The sequence below is a fragment of the Geospiza fortis genome, unplaced genomic scaffold, assembly GCF_000277835.1.
Source record: "Geospiza fortis unplaced genomic scaffold, GeoFor_1.0 scaffold192, whole genome shotgun sequence".
Lineage (NCBI taxonomy): Eukaryota > Metazoa > Chordata > Aves > Passeriformes > Thraupidae > Geospiza > Geospiza fortis.
The window spans coordinates 5,697,637-5,704,650 of record NW_005054315.1 but is presented as its reverse complement, the minus strand read 5'-3'; positions in this window follow the sequence as shown (position 1 = coordinate 5,704,650).

Genomic DNA, 7,014 nt, shown 5'->3' with positions numbered 1-7,014 from the left:
TTCACCCAGTGATAATTTTACTGGTACATTATTTAAACTTTTGTGACTGTCAGGTCCTCATACAAAGCTGGTAATTTGTTCCTCGGGTCATAATCAAATCCACAGGTGTTCTGGGCTGTGTGCCAGGGTCTCCGAGCCCCTCAGCAGGGGCCCCAGCAGCTCTGGACACCCAGAGGGATGTACTGAGTTCCAACACACACAGATTTCATCCTCAGCAGGAGAATGAGTTTTCATTCTTGGCAGGAGGCACAAGCACAAGTCGTTAACTTTGGGGAGTAAATGGAATTTGTCAAGGCCTTGTAAAATCACTCTTGCCTGTTGGCTTTTCTAATGTTACACCACTGCCCTTTGCCTCCTCTGCCTCTTACTTGCAGCCTCTCTGTTCCTTGTAGAGCTGTCATCAGCCACCAACCTTTTTCAGGTATTGCCTGAAGCCCCTGCTGAGCAATTGATGGAAAAACAATATTGGTTAGGTTGAAGGAAAGTTGGCTTCATCTGGCATTTTTGTAAAAATTTGGAGAAATCCATTTTACAGGTGACTTGTGAATGTACAAACTCTACGCTACCACCTGTCTTCTCCTTCCTTTCACATCCAAGAGAGAGGCATTGATTTTAAGGCTAGATGACATCACTCTGGGCTGACCGCATGCATAATTCAAGTCCTCTGACATCCCTGTATAAAGTAATATTTCAGGATCAAGAAGAGTACCTGTGACAGAGACTGTCTTTTGAAAAGGAGAAGAAAACCTCTCCTTGATTAAGAAAGATCCCCATAGTCCAAGACAATTCTTTAGAAGTTGTTCTGGTATCGTTAACATCCATCTGATGTTTCCCCTTAGACTCTGAGCCCATTACACATCCAATTTAGGTTAAAAGTGCTTCAGGAGGGAGGCTGCTCCACTACCTGCACATGCATTGTCCATGCACAGAATTCAAATATCAGGAAGCAAAATATATATGTTTTGTAAGTGCAGTTGTTCTTGTCATAAACTCAGCCTCAGATCATTTGGGATAATTTGTTCCTGAAGTTGCCTTTACAGTAGGGGAAGGGAATAGGAAGATACATTTTCCAGCATATTTGCTATGCAGAAAATATGCTTAGATCTTTGATTAATATTCCTAGTTTGTATTTTTTATTTACATATAAGAGTTTAGTCCTCTGTAATGAGAGATTATTTTTAAATGAAAATATATTTAAGTGGAGATTGGAGTCAAATAGGAGACACCTTGGATGAAATAATAAGAGTTGGAATTTGCTCATAATGAAACCAAAATGAAGGTATTTTGTCAACCTTTGTTTTAATCTGTTTCTTTTTTTAGTCTTGCTAGGAGTTGCCTGGGAAATCAATCTGTGCCTTGTGCAGTGGGATCTCTCCATGGCTAGGGACACTGATTGATTGTTTCATATATTGAGACTGTAGGTTTGATGGGAATTCTATAGGAATGGTGACAGCAGTGGAAATTTGAGGGTTTTGGCTTCTTTACTAAAATACATACCTTACAACATGTGTTCCTTCTTATCAGATAAAAAGTCCTCTCCCCACTCTGTATTCCTCTCTTCTTTCTGCTATGTATTTCTCATCTCTTTTGTGTATTTCTCTCTTTCCTCTTCAAAAATCTCAGTATGGATTGTTTTAAGTACAAAATAAAATTAGTAAGTCAAGGAAAATTAGTATTATGGAAAAGCTTTTCCGTGGACATATTTAGTGGCTTTGTAACAATTCCAAGTGAAATAACAAGTGATTTGGTTGTATTTGGTGCTTTTATTTTGAAGTGTAAAATAATTTTTCATGACATGGCCAACTCAAACTCCATGACAAAAATTTCAAATGAAACTATCAAGGGTAAAGTATTGGCTTTACTAAACCCAAGGACAACTATTATATTTAAATTAGCAGAACCACAACTTTTCTTATCCAAGTGTCTAAATTTTGCACAGCATATAGTCAGGCCCAGTCTCTGAAAATTGTGCTCCCATGATGGGTATAGTGTTCTTCAAAGTGTAACTGATCTGTCATTTTCTCTTAATTGAAAAAAACACCAAAACAACAAACAGCAGAAAGTTTCCTATCTGCTCCTGTCTCCTCCCTGCTGTCCAGCAAAGCACAGGAGTCATGGTCCCTGGAGGTTTTTAAAAGATGCATGGATTTGGCACTTAGAGACAGGGTTTAGTGGTGGACTTAACAGTGGAAGGTTTGCTGTTGGACACCATGGTCTTAAAGGTCTTTCTCTATTAAATGTTTCTATGATACAGTGATCTTACCATGACTAGTTAACAAGTGATTATCAACAACAGAAATTCAGAAAGAACTTCTTCACAGAAAGGGGAAATCATTGGAATGGACTCCCTATGGAGATGGTGGAGTCACCATCCCTGGGAGTATTCAAGAAACAACTGGACATGGCACTGCATGGCACTGCTATGGTTTAGTTGACCACGTGGTGATTGGTCAGTGGTTGGACCTACTGACCTTGGAGGTCTTTTCCAGCCTAAATGATTCTATTTGATTACCAACATCAGTTATATTGCTGTCCATACATCTACATTAATCAACTTAAAAATTACAAGTTTAAGTGATCATCTTTAAGAAGATATTTCTATTCCAGTTATAAGATAGTAAAAATAAACAGTCCAATACCATTGTGTGGCCTCCCCCAATCTGTCATAGAGTCATTACTGTGCCAGTGCCATTTCTGTAAGGTAAAATAAATCCTCAAAGGTTTGTCTGTGTGTTTACTCACTGCTGTATGGCTAAACCTTAACCTGGACTCACATGTGAGAGAGATTGGTGTCATCAGGGCATTACCCAGCTCAGGTCCTCCCCAATTCCAAATACCATTCAGGAATATGTACTACACTTGCAGATCATTTCAATAAATAATTATCAGCTAAAAGCATCTTTGGATTTCAGCCATTAGGTGGGAACGTTACCTAATAAAAAGACAGTCACTGTTCTTCACTTAGGAGCAGTACTTCAGACCTGTCATGCAGGATGTGAAAATGCGTTAAACCAGGACAAGGTCCTTCAAAGCAAAAATCACTGTGGTTCTCTTTAAAATAAAAAAGGAGTCTGATACAAAGATTTGTAATGGCAGATCTTGAGAGAGGAGGAGGCAAAAGAATTTTATGTTGGTTTTGGTAAGTGATTGAATTGATTATTCCTACTTGAAGAATTACATCATCAGAATTCTTCTCTCTGAAGCTGATAAAACTTTCAGATTAAAGTTGATACCTTGTCTGGCCCAGAAACTGAGTGATCTGACCAAAACCATGGCTGTTTTGCCTGCCAGGACATTTTTGATGGAAGGGAAAAAACATGCTGGAGATAGATGGCAGCATGTTATCTCCTCTGTGCCATCCTCTGTGGCAGGAGTTCCAGGGCAAAAGAGCAATTATGCCAGTGCCTCAAGGAGTGAGCCGGGACTCCGGAGGCCTCTGTACACTGACAAGTGCAGGCAGGCTCTTCTGCTTGGTTGATGGAGAGCCAGCATGGGTTCAGGAGCTGTGCAGTTCCTACCAGCACGAGGAGAGCTGATGTGAGCTGGGTCAGGCCCCATGCTGTGATTTGGGATCAGAGACCAGCAGCCTTCCTTCCTGTCACTCACCACAGGCCCAGGAGAGCAGAGATGGGGATGAAATGCCCACATTTCCAGCTGAGCCATGTTTCTGTATTACAGTTTTGTGAGATCCAGGCATAGAGCGGGATTTAATCTTTCTGAAATAAATGGGATTCCTTAGGGCTCTTGTGATTAAAAATGCATGTGTGCATGGATACCTGCAGGGTGGGTGCCTAAATGGTCACAACAGGCAAAAAACCTTCCCTCAAAATTCCATAGCTTGCAGCCACCCACCCTTTGAAGTCACTGGCATCCAGGGACAGCTGGATGCAGCAGGGCTTCACAGGGGAAGATTAAAGATGTCACTATCTCTTACTCAGCAGCAGCACAGAGACAGTACAGAGAGTGCATTCTCCTGGAAACAAACTGAACTGTAAATCAGAGAGGAAATCCAACATCAGATGGGCAGAAGTATGGGCTTGTTCACAGGCAGGGCATTGGTGGAACTGGGAAGCACAGATACAAAGCAGAGCCAGCAAGAGCGGCCACAGAGCAGATCAAGAGGGGTGTAAGGTCATGTTTGATAAAGCCAGGAAGACAAGTGAGGTTTCTGCTCTAATAACCTGAGAATCATGCTCCAAGTTGCGATGCACTGTATGTTCCTAAGGCTCCCAAGGGCTTGTTTTTGACCTAAGGAGAGAGCAGTCACCTGCCCTCTGCTGCTGTGTTTTGTATTTTGACTGTTTGGGCAGACGTTTTGCATCCTGTGGGCCTGCCTCGGGCAGGCTGGCAGTGCTGCTGGAAACTGCAGCCCATGTGATCCCCACCTGCCTGAGAAGGCAGGCAGGGGAAAGCAGGTGGTTTGTTAATGCTGAAAATGCTTGGCACACTCCAGGCAATGTTCCCGCTCCTCTGCTTTGAAATGTGGGCTTCAAACTCTTCAAGCTCTCTGGGATGTGCCCCTTTTCCTTGCCCATGAAATTGCACACACTTTCTCCCATTTCAAATGGCACCCACGTATTTTTACAGCACGTGCTCAGCAGGCAGGGGCTGTGTCTCTGCAGGTCTCTGAGGCTCCTGGCTGTGCTGGTGGGGAGCAGTGGAGGTGCACAGGGCTTGCCCTGCTGCCCAGCATTGCTGCAGCTCCTGGTGCTGTGGGGCAGAGGCACAGGGAGGGAAACCTTGCACAGACCTATTACAGATTCACCTGTCACTGTCTCAGGCCCTTTGCTCCTCAGAAGGCAGACCTGTTCTGCTGGTGAGCTTCCCTGCACAGGCTGAAACCCACTCTGGATCATGCCCACATTTTACCTGCTGTCATCACTAAGATTTAAGATTTTTGAGATTTTGCATTTTCTAATCTTTGAGTAGGTGCAGCTTGTTTGTCCCATGGGTCTGGGTTTTTATTTTCTTCGTTTGTTCGTTCAGGGTTTTTTATGAGAGTATGTGTACATTCTGGATGTGAATAATAAAATAAGGCAATGAACACAAGTAAAATATTGCTCAGAAATAAGAAGCATAAAAACTAAGTATCCCAAATGACAGCAGTAAAGGAAAGAATGATTTGAATGAAATCAGGCCATGTCAGAAAAACAGGTATAAATGTACTACAGTCCCTCTCCACCTCCCTTCCTTGTTAAATCTGACATACAGACTTTCTATATGCTTCCAGGTTTAGCCTAAAAGTATGCTGGAGGCAGTGAAAGAGAAAAAGGAGGATTTCTTAGAGAGAAAATGTTTTTGTCCCCCTGTGGAAATGAAGCAGCCATGATCTGATAATGTTGCTGAACTAATCTGCTCCTCACTGTGCTTATCAGCAGAGCAGTAAGGTAAATTCTGCAGTGAGGGCAGCAAAGTACTGTCAGTCAGTGAAGGGAGGAGGATGGATGGACCAACAGACACCATTTCTTACCTGGCAGGCTCAGACAGAAGCTGAGAAAAATATCAGCAGTAGCCAAGCAGGAGAAAAAAAATCCCAACAACTTTCTTTTAAGCTATTTTCTATGGGAAATATGAGCTCTAATATTTATTACTAAAATGGACCAAAGAAATAGTGCAACCAGTTGAGATGCAATGGCTGAAATGTGTCCCAAACCATGTGCCAAGGACAATGAGACTCACAGCTGACAACAAATAAATTTTTCCTAAAGAAAAGATGCTTGCTCTGGGTCTTGGGGCTGGTCCTCTCACTGTCAGGACATCTCTGGGGCAGTAGAAGAAATAGTATGAAACTCAAAATATTTTGGAAAGAACTGACTGATGATTTAAATATTCTTCCTTCTGTTTGGAAGGAAAACATGGCTCCTGCAGTTTTCTTGGAACAGGCTGCAGAAAATCATTTGGAGTGCCAAGTGCCTCTACCCTAAGGCAAGCAACCTGGACAATATGGCTGGGAGATTTATGGAAAGCTTATTAGCAGAAAGTAATAATTTTCTGGGTGTTAGGAACACTGTTCAGTGCTGCCATGTTCTTGATCAAATGGATCATTTTAGTGGATTGTTAAAATCTACACGTGCTTACTTGTACAAGATGAAGTGTCATCTCCTGCACTCCCTGGCCAATTTCCAACTTACCTATTTGCCTATTAAGTTATGATGACATTAAGCCTCATTATTTTGTCCTGAGTCTCATTATATTTGGTGGAGGGGTTTTCTTGGAAATCCAACTTTGGGAGTCCTGTGATTATATAAGCATTTAATCTACACTGTATTTAAGAACATTACTGTGTTGAAGCACTTAAAATCATGAATCCTAATAAAGAAAGTGGGAAGGAAACCAAGATCAATCTTTTTAGTGTGTTTTTTGTTGTGCTTGGAATTACTGAATATCCTTGAATAGCCATTACTGATACTATCTCTTACATTTTAATGAACAAACCACAGTTCTCTCAACAGCTACTGTGATGAGAGGCAAAATCAGAGGCATCTCTCCTATACAGAGATCTCTTTGTACAAAATTTTAGGCAAAATGTAGAATATTAACTATAGTAATAATAGTAAAACACTTTAAAATTCAGGATGCTTTGAGCCAGAGATTATGCCCCCCCAAAAAAAAGCTACCAGAATTTCTTCAGTGAGCTCCTTGCCTTGCTCCTGCCTGTATATTCTTGAAGTCAGGTGTTGACGGTGGTCACAAGGGTGTTTGGGATGAAGGAAGAGACGAGATCCTTGACTCACGATCAGAAGGCTTGATTTATTATTTTATGATATATACATATACTATACTATACTAAAAAGAAAAAGAAAGGAGAGTTTACCAGAGGCTGCTAAGCTAAGCTAGGAAAAGTAAAGAATGATAGCACACACGCTCTCTCAGACTGTGTCCGAGAGATCTCAGTTCTGGGTTGGCCATTAATTATAAACATGCAAGTTGGGCCAATCCAGGCAGACCCGTTGCATTCCACAGCAGCAGATAATCTATTGTTTGTGTCTTGTTGCTGAACTCTCAGCTTCAGCA